Genomic DNA, 12,045 nt, shown 5'->3' with positions numbered 1-12,045 from the left:
TTAAAATAGCACCCCCCTGTGGACTCACAGAGCAAAAGAGCATGTTTCTTTTTTGAGGAACCTAGCTAGTATTCTTTTTTCCTACCTTTGTTTGCTTGCTTTTTCAAAATTCCCTTAAAGAAAACTCAAAAGACTAAAGCAGAATGAAGTTCAACTTTGATATTGGTTTTGATTGACTGCATAACTAAAAAATGTCTACCATAATCTCTGAGACTTAAATATTTACTGAATGAACGAATTCACAAGTGATCATAAAAAATTAACCAAGTTTCAACGAAAAGGTAAAATTAAACAAATAAACATGAAATTAATGATTTACCAGTTTCTTCTTGCAATGTTCATTTTCACTCTGCACAGAAGGTGGAGCCAAAGACATATTTATCCACTGGCTGGAATTCTTTCCCATTCAACGAAACAAAGCAAAACAAATTCTTCTCTTTACAAATACCTTTTTGTGCAGTTTGATTTACAGTAAGATTCACTTGGAGATAAATGTGGGCTACAAATATGAGTTGACATTTTACACAGTTCAAATCAATCTTTGATTCTTAAACGTCTTTCAAGATGATAGAATGCTAAGTAAACGGGAAAGAAGTTTTCAGTTAAGTTGAGTACTTCAGGATTATGAAGCAAATTGACAGACCCCAGAAACTTATCTTTTGAAAAAGGATGCCAGCACAAGTTGGTAATATGATGAGAAATCTTTACTGGTCTGAAAGAAATGTAATTGACCAACAGTCACATTAAGAACGGATTTTCTGGCTAATTTTACCAATTTGAGTAGAGCATTTCTAAACTTGTAAACTAATGAGCTCCAAATTAACTTTTACTTCTTTCTTGTTTTCAGTAAGTATTAGTGAAAATGGAAATTTGGTGCTTTGAAAGGATTATTGTGATGCTAAGGAAAGGAAACCTGTTAATTAATGCCATCTTATCTCATTACAAAATCAACCTAGACCCTCTTAGTCTCAGATAGTCTTTCCATTCTTCTACAATGCCTTGAATTGCCCCTGAGGTATTGCAAATTTTCCCATTCTTCTTCACTCACTTTCATCTCGGCCAGCTGATAACCTCACCTACTTGGAGAAAATACCTTCAAACCCTAGTTTCATGAGGCCTATTCTCAGGAAGCTACCACACCCAGCTAATTTTTGTATTTTTAGTAGAGATGGGGTTTCACCATGTTGCCCGGGCTGGTCTTGGACGCCTGACCTCAGGTGATCCGCCCGCCTTGGCCATCCAAAGTGCTGGGATTACAGGCATGAGTCACTGCGTCCAGCCATAACAATTTTAAAGTGAACTCTACAGCTCCTGTTTTAAATTGTCAGTCAGTTGTCTTTATCGAGATTTTTTAGTTCTTCATATCAAAATATTTCAAACAAATCATTGTATCTCTTTCAGCAGCTCAGCACCTCCCCCGGTTTCCTTTTTTTGTGTGTAGGTCATATTTTCCCAATCAAAACTCCAAAAATCAGTTTCTACAGCCTTCTCTCCCTTCTCCTCCCACTCATCCGTCATCAAGTTCCGATAATTCTACCTTCCTTTCTTACTGTTAGTATAGCATTTCAAGTTCCTATAGCTCACTGCTCTCCCATTACAAATACTCTTCTTACAGGTCTCTAATCCGGAGCCACCAATTATTTTGAATGTTTATGCTATTGAATGAGGTGAAATTAATCCATCAGAGTTTGTGTGAGATAGGCATTTAAAGACCTTAAAAATCACTCCATTAATTTCTTAAAATTTCAGAAATTCCTATTTTGAATTGGGTAAAAACCCAAAAAAGGAATTGGTTCTCATATTAAGAAATATTTCTCATAATTCTGAAAAATAACTTACCTTCCATTGTGACAATAATGTGCATTTTTCAAAGTATATAGCTACCTGGATAAAACAGAATCAAAGGCATGGCAGGTGATTCGGCCTAAAGAATCCCTGCAGAAGACAGAAACTGTAGTTAACTGTTTCTACTTTTTCAAAGAGCAGTGTTGTCTGACTACCAAATTAGGCTGCATCCATTTCTTCTACATAGACAAGGTCTGACAATCAGAGGAGATACAGTTCTGGGAAGTCAGTGTTTATATTAAAGACATGGCATTGACATTTCTGAGACTATGAGAAAAACACCTTAAAAAAAAAAAAACTATTCCACAATTTTTGCAAAACATTCCAATGGCGACAAGCTTCAAGGTCAGGTAAATGAGATACTTTTGTACAACTGTATTATTGACAAAAATATAACTCACTGACACTGCTAAAGTATGAGTAATAATAGGGATTGCTACTTGTCATTTAGAGACCCCGTTAGTTGTCCAGCAGAGAAAACCATGGGATTAGGCTGGATGTTGTGGCTCATGCCTGTAATCCAAGCACTTTGGAGGCCAAGGCAGGTGGATCACCTGAGGTTGGGAGTTCAAGACCAGCCTGACCACATTGGTGAAACTCCGTCTTAAAAAAAAAAAAAGAAAAGAAGAAAACTATGGGATCTTTCACAAAACCTAGTTTCCCTTGTGCGTGATTACTCATAGCATTGCATTTCAGTGCCACTAACCCAAAAGAAGAGAAGGCTCCACAGAATGTCTTATCAATTATATTTTTGATGAAATCATGTTGAGATCTTGTATCAGTGATCACGGAAAAATAATTTTAGAAAGAAAAGACATAATACGTTCATATATTAAGAGAAGTAACTAATCAGTGGCTTGGCTTATCCTAAGAGTAATCCCTTTGGCTTAGAAAATGGTTCAAGTGATATCCATGAATAATTTAACTTGCTAAAAAGAAGTTCTTTAATTATATTTCCAATTAGTCACATAGGTAATAATTTAAAAAGAAAAAGTAGCAGAATACTTGAACTTCAATATCCATCTATACGACCTAACCAAACATAAGAAAAAGAAACACAATATTGTTTTGCTCTAAAATCCCTATTATAAAATAGTCAATGACAACTTTTCTTTCACGACACTTAATCTGAATTAGCATCATGGTAATTTTTTTATAATTGTACTTGAAAAATAATTTTACAAAATAAATTGTTATGTAAATGAAGCATAGAGTTTTTAATAAAGAAGAAATGCATTTTTATGATAAAAAGAATAAATCATTTTCATGAATGTGTTCTAAGTCCAGTGAAATAATTTTTAATTAAGGCAAAACAATAGATTCATAAATACAAGACCAAAACAATATTTATAGGTTGCTGAATCTGAAGACTCAAAAGCCAGATTAGAATTTCTACTTCCAGAAGATTGTTTTTGCCCTTCCTTAAAGAAAAATATACTCTTGGAAATAGGACAGCCAAGTGAAAGCAAAATTGTTCCTTAAAACTGCAACACTTCAAAAGATGTTGTATTAGTCATTTCAGTGAAAGTTTAATTAGGGAACGGTGTCTACCAGAATATATTTGCCATCCTTCTTTTTTCTGGTATTTCCACTAGTGAGAAAAGTGTTAGGAATATGAAGGCCGGGTGAGTTTGCTTTCCTTCCAGAGAATATGGCCAAGAGATTTCCTGCCCAACCTCAGGAGCATCACTGAAGCCTGTTTACAAGGAATTGTCCTACCACAACACTCTGCTATGGCATCTGGGAAGCCCTCAAAGCAGCTGCCTGCTTTAAGAATGAGGCCACATGACTCAGGTCATTATAAACCCTAAAGCAGAGCCCTGAAGAGGGAGAGCATTGAAAGGGGCAGGGAAGTACAGAAAGATGATCTGCCCACTCTACTGTCACTGGGCAGAAAACTCTAGTGGTCTTGAGAGGGGGAAGTGATCTTAAGGAGGACTGAATAGTTTGGGAACCTACTTAAGGCAACCATAGTCTGTTTTGTTGTTGTTGTTGTTTGTTTGTTTGTTTTAATAAAGATGGGGTTTCACCATGATGGCCAGGCTGATCTTGAACTCCTGACCTCAGGTGATCCACCCACCTCGGCCTCCCAAAATGCTAGGATTACGGGTGTGAGACACAGCGCCTGGCCGATAGCCTGTGTTTTTAAAATCCTGACATTTCACTACAGATTTGGGTTTTAGTGTTTTTGAATAAAGAGGGCTGAAATATAAAATCTTAGTTTTCTGGAGACAGGGTAGAGGTCAGATATCAAGATTTCATAGGCAAACAAAACATGCTACAGATGTAAAACACACACACACATACACATGCACACACAGCCTTTTGCTAAACTGAAAGAAAGAGTAAAAATTCAAAGCAATGAAGGGGTAGAAAGATGGATTGCGTATGGACTTTTCTTCATTTATGTCGATTTTTGAAACGTCTCTCTCCCTTCCCCACCATTTCCTTTGTTAATTGTCCTCATTTAAATTTAAAGGAAGGGAATTAGATCATCAAACAGGTCACTCACACCTACCTGTAACTTCACACACCTTGGTCAGTGTGAAACAAGCTTGAACTGGTTATATGCTTCCCCGCCATTTTTATTTATATTGTAAACTACGTTAAAATTTTTAGACAATGTTATAATAAAAATATACACTATTTTTCCCCATCATCCCTGGTCTTTTGGTGAAGCAAACACAATAATCAATGATTCTTATGTGTGAGGAGCAACTCCAAGTGGAGGCATTCATGTCCCTAATGCTATTTGATTTTTTCTCATCAGCAAATTTAAACTACGACTTTATCCTGATCCCGCTCCTGCTCTTCGCCTCTTCTCCCCCCACCCTTTTACATTCACCAGCCTCCTCCCCACCTCCTCCCCGCCTTTCCCTTTGCCCTCCCCTTTCTTCTAGCCCCTCCTCCCAGTTGAGTCAGTGGCTTGAAACTTTTAAAAGCTCTGTGCTCCAAGTTACAAAAAAGCTTTTACGAGGTATCAGCACTTTTCTTTCATTAGGGGGAAGGCGTGAGGAAAGTACCAAACAGCAGCAGAGTTTTAAACTTTAAATAGACAGGTCTCAGTGCCTGAACTGGCCTTTTCCTTTTACTTCATCCTCCAAGGAGTTCAATCACTTGGCGTGGCTTCACTTCTTTTAAGCAAAAGAGTAAGTTTAAAAAAAATGAGAACACTTTAGTAGTTTCTTTTTCTACAAGTAAAACTTTTCTAAAGTTTTAAAATGTGTTAAATGTAGCTTTGAATTATGATACTGTAAATGGATTGATGGATTTGAAGGTGTTTCTATAGTTTTAAAGTTAAAATTTGTTGGACCGAATGTATATTTTGACTGTTATAAAAGTTTCTATTAATATTGCAACAGGTAAAAGTTTCAAACCTTTAAGATTAGAATAAAGGACTAGTTTACTGGATGTCTGGTTCTTCGTTTTAGAGAATAATTTTTTTTTTTTTATAATTAGTAATAGTCTAGGTGCCATCATTTGTTGGGGTGGGGGGGGCGGTTAGGAGACGGGGTTGGGGGATTTGACTGATTACATTGCAAAAATCCAAGTGCAAATTTGCTTAGCGTGCTTCCTATAGTATTCGACACTTAATAAAGTGCTTTTTTCATATGGAAATATTGATTGATGTTCTATAGCTTTGCAAAGCCAACTTCTTTTGTGACAAAGTGCTTTGTTAAAACACCGTGGTTACTTGACTTCCACGTGGTTCCTCCCTAGAATTTTCCCCATTCAACAAAAACGTATCAAATTCAAGAGTATTAATATTACTTTTGAAAATCAACAGTAAATTGTTACTTTGTGTTAGCAACCACTATGGAAAGATTCGAGACCCTCAGGAGACACTGCTTTTACTCGACCACGATGTCAGTTTAGGAGATGAAATCTCTTCAATGGGTGGTGGTTAGTTACAGAGCATTAGAGGAGATCAGACGTTTACAAAAGAGTGTATGTCAGGGTGTTTTCCAAAACCGTCCCCTAAAACGGGAGCTCCTAGAAAGAGCAGGAAAAAAACTTTCTTTAAACGGCGCTTTAGAGGGAGCTACCCACCCCCAGCCCCCGCCGTCCCCGCACCTTCCCTCTGCCCGAAGCTGCAACAGAATTCAGAACTCCGGGGCAGTTCTTTGGAGTTGGAGCTCCCAGGGCAAAGATAACGCGAAGGTGTTGCTTTAAAGGGTTCAATATTTAAAATACGTTTATTGGTAAGACACATTTTGTTCATCAGAAATGCAACCATGCATTTTTGTGCCCGGTAAGGATTTTTTGTTCTGTGTAAATTTACAGACTAAAATAATCAGTTTAGATTCTTGACGTGACCCTGCAGTGGAAGTGTCTGCACCCGTGAATGCTGAAAAACAAATAAAAATGAAGGCTTTGCGGAGGCCCGAGGCCGTGGGCCGGACGGGCGTGGGGCGCCTCCTGCCATCTTAGCGTCTGCCAGGCTCCCTCCCGCGCCTTCCTGCCCGAACCAGCGCGGTTTGGGGACGTTTCCCTTCAATCGTCACTAGTCAAACCGAGCGCAGGTCCGAGTTCCGTCACTGCGAAGGAACCCGGGGCGCGGGGTGGGAGGGATGGGAGGAGAGATGGGCTGGGTGCCAAATGGTAGAAGAGCAAATGGTTGATTTAATTAAAGTTGTCAATCTAATTTCCCATCCCTCTCACCCCAGTCGCTTTTTTTTTTTTTTTTTTTTTTTTTTTTTTTTTTTTTTTTTTTTTTTTTGAAACTTGCAGAATCCCACTATCTCCCCGTTGGTAAAACCTGAGTACCTTGGGAATTATCGTGCTTAAATTGCACTTGCAACTCTCCGGGTCCTGGAAGTTCCTGAAACTTCCCGAGAACGAGGCGGGGCGGCGCGGGGGGAAGAGGCGGGGAGGAGAGACCCTCGGGGAGCTGATGACGCGTCCGGGACGAGTCAGCCGGTTTCCCAGACGCACGCCTCGCGCTCGGAGCTGCGCAGCGCCCACCCTGCCCCTTTCGTGACCCGGGCGACTTTGGCTGGGCGTTTCTGATAATGCCCATCAGTAAGCTCTCCTTGCGCCCAAGAGGCGTGCTTCTCTTTCTCTCCGGGTACAAAGTGGGGGTGGGAAGGGGAGAGGTACACGGTGTTGTAGAAAGAAGCGTGGCTTTACTTAGACTGGGTTTAATTTCTTTTGCGTCCCAGACCCAGTTAGTAATGACCAGAAGGATACTGAATCTCGCCCTCCGAAAATCGGGCGCATTTGACCTCGGTGAAAAGTGCCCCTGTGAGGAAGCCCAATGTTTACTTTTGTGCCAGGGTCACTGGAAATTAAAGCGTCTAGTAATGCAGAAATTTCATTAACCGCCCCCTCCCACACACACACACAACAATGAAATAAGCCAGTTAGAAAACACCTTTGGGAGAAGAGTAATTACTTCTGGGTAGGCCGAATTGACTGGAAATTATACCAAGCAGAGGCAGTACATTCCGTCCTGGCGATGTGTTGATTCTATATTATTAGCACATGTTCCTCCAGTGTGGGGGTGCTTTGTACTCCCCAAAGTCAGCTTAGACTGGTTACCTGTCCTCTGCTGGGAAAATGCAGTGCTAGTGCTTTGCTCCTACTTTCTTCACTGTTTAAACATGCTCCACATTTTTCTAATGCCTTCTGAGGGCTCTCACCCCAGCCACTGAGTTCCTCACCTTTGGGGATTGTGATACCTACAGTGCTCTCACCCTGCTGGGGAAACGTGGTTCCAAAGATGCTCCGCAGGAGGCAGATAAAAGGCTGTGCTTGCAGATACTGAAGGTTGCTTTGTTACTTAGATGGTTCAAATTCCTGCATCAAGGAGGGAAAACACTGGGTGCATTCTTTCTTTTCTTTTCTCTAATTCCAGGGGTGTAACTTGGTTTGAGCCTTTGTATATGATGCCCGCAGGGAAGGGAATGTTAGGACAGTCACCAGTGATTAGTATCTTTTACTCCACCTTTCCGGTTGTTCTAACTAATCTTCAAGATTCTCAGTTATTTGAAGAGATATGTGGAAGCTTATCCACACACATCAGTTCAGCTCTGGAGAGAATAAGCAATTATCTAATGTTTATTATGAATGTAATATTCAATATGGATAATTCAAGTTTTTTAAAATCCCCAGAGCATCTCTTTCATGGGAGATTAATATACATATTTCTGAATTCTTAGCATAACTGCCTGAATTCTCCATCTTAAAGTCACCACTTAACTATGTGTGTACAGATTGTCTTTTACCAAAATTCAAACTGTGGTTAGCTCTGTTTTTGTGTGTGTATCAGTGGCTTATAAAATTTCGTAAATTTCGCATTTTAGTTTCCCTAGGCTTTTAAAAGAGTATTTTAAGAAAAATGTGTGTTTGTCATCAGCCGGGCATGATGGCTCTTGCCTGTAATCCTGGCCCTTTGAGAGGGTGGGGGGAGGATCGTTTGAGGCCAGCAGTTGAAAACCAGCCTGGGCAACATAGCAAGTTTTCATCTTTATAAAATTTTTTTCTTAAAAGAAAATGTGTGTTGGTCAATTATTTTTTAGTCCCTGTTTTGCTAAAGAAAAAAATGAAAATTTTAAAAACAAATGAACTATATCTAAAGATCTTTTAAAGAATGCCAAAAAGTTTCACATGCATGAGTTAACTTATTCAATGATCATTAAAAAAAAAAATCGACTGTCTTAATCAGTACACTTATGAGGACCCTAAGGGTGTCTTTATATGATTATAAAATAGCAAGGCTATTCAAAAAATATAGTCAATTTGGAGGTGGAAGTAAGAGTAGGGTCAGAGGAAACACCAACGACTGGTAGAAGTGTATTAAGTTACACTGGGATTGAAGAACACGGCTTTTAGCCTGCAGCTTCTGACTTAGGGTTTTTCGTCTAGCAGTCCTAAATTGATCTTGAGAAACTTGTGTAGGGGGAGAGTTGAGTAATAGCTGTTGAACTAGAGAGGGGACTGTCTTTTATGGGATGCATCGTCCTCTCTTTGGATGGAGTTCCTCACACCTCAATCCCCATCTCATCTCATTTTGTGGATGCTAATGTAAGTTGTGTACGTGATGAGGAGGGGTAATAGCAGGGAAAGAAAGGCTTGTTGGAATTTTTTTTTTTTTGTCCTGCCCTATGCCCCCAAAATAAGCAGTTCACAACATCAAATACCTACACAAATGTGCAATTCTTTATAAAGGAACCTGGGGGCAATCAGAGAACCATGAGACAGCATTTTAAATGTTTATATACAGTAAGTTTGATACACTACAATTAGCCCATCAAAGTATAAATAAGGAAGTAAAGGCTTGGTATTATCTGATGAACTAGGCATCTTTTCCATGGTACTTGAGTCTAGTCACTTTACTGTCTGCGTAGACTCAGACTGCAAAGATGTTATATTAACCAGGGTTAATATGAGCCGCTGTTCTTACCCTTCAGAGCCCCAGCCTTCCCCAATATTTATCATTCTTCAAATCTATACAACTTGGAACAGGCGGCTATTTCTTCTTGAAAGGGTGTCCTTGGCTACAATAAAATTGTGTGGCGCAGTCAGAGTTAGAATATCACAGAACTAGGGGACAACCACACAGTTGTGTTTTTTTTTTTTTGTTTTTTTGTTTGTTTGTTTGTTTTGTGTTTTAAATCTTAACCTACAACAACCTAACAGTGATACCTGATGCAGTGCTACAAGAATGTAACCCTCATTAGGATCTCATCTAACAAATTCAGGAAGCTCTTTGTTAAAGAGCCTTTTTCCTTGTTCTTTCTTTCTTTTTTTTTTTCTAAGCCAGTCAAATTTAGCAGTGGGGGGTTGTAAAGAGCCTTTTTTTCTTAATTCAGCTCTATTGCCTGCCCAGGAACCATTTGAAGCATGTTGTTTCAACAAACAGTTCTCTGTTTCAGGAATTGTCACTTGAAAATTTAACAGTATGAGAATGAGATGACAATACTTTTTTACTGTAAAGTCCCCTTTTTAATTAATTTGAAACTTTAGAAATTTGAGATCTATAACTACAATTAAAAGAATCCCAAAGAGATGAAAACAAAGAAACTGGTGGGGTTTTTTGTTCTTGTTGTTTTTGCACAGTATCTGTTTTTTGTGTGTGTGTGCGCATGTTTGTTTTTTTTTTCTTTTTGAGATGGAGTCTCTGTCGCCGAGGCTGGAGCGCAGTGGTGCAATCTTGGCTCACTGCAACCTCCATCTCCCAGATTCAAGCTATTCTCCTGCCTCAGCCTCCCAAGTAGCTGGGATTACAGGAACCCACCACCACGCCTGGCTACTTTTTTTTGTATTTTTAGTAGAGACGGAATTTCTCTATGTTGACCAGGCTGATCACAAACTCCTGACCTCAAGTGATCCACCTGCCTCTGCCTCCCAAAATGCTGAGATTACAGGTGTGAGCCAACACGCCCGGGTGCATCTCTTACTCTTTTAAGCACTGGGGATATAGCAGTGAACAAAGCAAACTCCCGTGTATAGCTCACATTCCTGTTGAGGAAGGCAAATAATAAATCCTTCTATGGAAGGATGTACACAATAACCAGGTAAATATTTACTCTATCAAGCAGAGATAAAGTCTATTAAAATAATTGTTTAAAACCAGGGCAAAGGGAATAGGAAATGACAGGACTGGAGAAAGGATGCTGCTATTTCATACTTGGTGGTCAGGAAAGTTGGCTGATGAGGTGAGACCTGAAACAAGTGAGGATGTGAGCTGTGCGGATGGAGCAGAGCTCATCAGACTTAGCTGATTGTTGGTTTGTTTTCTCAAGATTGACCGATTACTCAGGGTGACGAGGCTTATGACATGAAACCTAGCAAAGTGATGATGGCTAAGAATTGGCCATTGCCTGGTTATATTTTGAAGATAGAGCCTATAGTACTTGCTGATGGAGTGAATGTGGGTTATGTTAATTATTTGTACATGTAAATATTACTAGCTGGGCGCGGTGGCTCACGCCTGTAATCCCAGCACTTTGGGAGGCTGAGGCAGGCGGATCACGAGGTCAGGAGTTCGAGACCAGCCTGGCCAATTGGCGAAACCCTGTCTCTACTAAAAATACAAAAATTAGCCAGGCGTGACAGCATGCGCCTGTAATCCCAGCTACTCAGGAGGCTGAGGCAGGAGAATCACTTGAACCCAGGAGGCGGAGGCTGCAGTGAGCTGAGATCGTGCCACTGCATTCCAGCCTGGGCAACAGAGCAGGATACTGTCTCAAAAAAAGAAAAAAGTATTACCACAAAGAACACGTGGCTGTTGTAAGTGCAGAGGAATAGATAACTGAGTTCCCTCAATGGTACTTACTGGAGGGGCAGAGGTTATTATAAAAGTGAAAGAAAACATTAGAAGGGTTTGTATTTGAGTTTTGGGGCATAAATATATTTTGGTGTTAGTACAACACACACACGATTTCCCTTTCCTCCCAAAAAATCCATTAGATTATTTTATTGGTAACTTCCATAGACATTTCCTTTTGTATATTTAGACCCTTGATTTTATTCTTTCAGGTATTAATAACCTTCACCTTCTCTGTTCTCCCAATCATCAAAAGATGATGGATATCTAATTTCACTTTAACTTTCAATAATCCTATTTACCTTTATTTAAGTCTCCACTCTCAACTCATTACATTTGTCTCTTCTTGAGAAAAATAAAGTTGAAAGTAAAATACTTTCTAATTCTAATAACTATTAGGATATTAATGGCATGGACAGACTTGACTGCGACTTCGGCTCAGTGATTTGTTTTTAAGGCAAAAGGCACAGTCAAATATAATTTTAAAATTGAAGCTTTATTTTTAAGAGATTTCATTTGAATTAGAGTTTAAGTCTTTCTGCTCGAAGGGAGGTGCAGATGGAGATGCAAAGAGTGACAAGGAACGTGGAGCCAGGGATGGGCTCAGTGCCGGCGCCCAGAGAGCTGCTACTCCACAGACTCAGCCCCGTGGATTTTTTAGACTCTGTCTCTTCCACTTTCCTGACAGTTTTCCCACCCCTAAATATTTTGAACAAGAAAGAAGCAGAAATGTCAAGAAACCAGTGTTTGCCTCCTGGCCCAAAACCTTCAGAATCACCTGGGACATTTATTTAAAAAGTAACCAAAAAACCAAACAAACAAAACCTTACTCCTAGGTCCCACCTCTAGAAATTCAGATTCATCCAGACTGCTGAAGACCAGGGGTGTATGTTTTTTCTTTTCTTTTCTTTTTTTTTTTTTTTTTTTTT

General features: G+C 39.6%; 1 protein-coding gene across 1 annotated transcript in view; it reads left to right on the top strand.

Annotated features, from left to right (window-relative positions):
- Positions 1–4,738: 4,738 nt before the first annotated feature.
- Positions 4,739–12,045, top strand: part of GJA1 (gap junction protein alpha 1) — a 14,533-nt gene continuing 7,226 nt past the window's right edge. The window contains exon 1 of the mRNA XM_017541048.2: positions 4,739–4,994. The gene's annotated coding sequence lies outside the window, so the exon portion shown is untranslated. The remainder of the gene's footprint in view (positions 4,995–12,045) is intronic.

This window comes from Cebus imitator, unplaced genomic scaffold (assembly GCF_001604975.1).
Source record: "Cebus imitator isolate Cc_AM_T3 unplaced genomic scaffold, Cebus_imitator-1.0 Scaffold130, whole genome shotgun sequence".
NCBI lineage: Eukaryota > Metazoa > Chordata > Mammalia > Primates > Cebidae > Cebus > Cebus imitator.
This window is presented reverse-complemented; position numbering and strand designations above follow the sequence as displayed.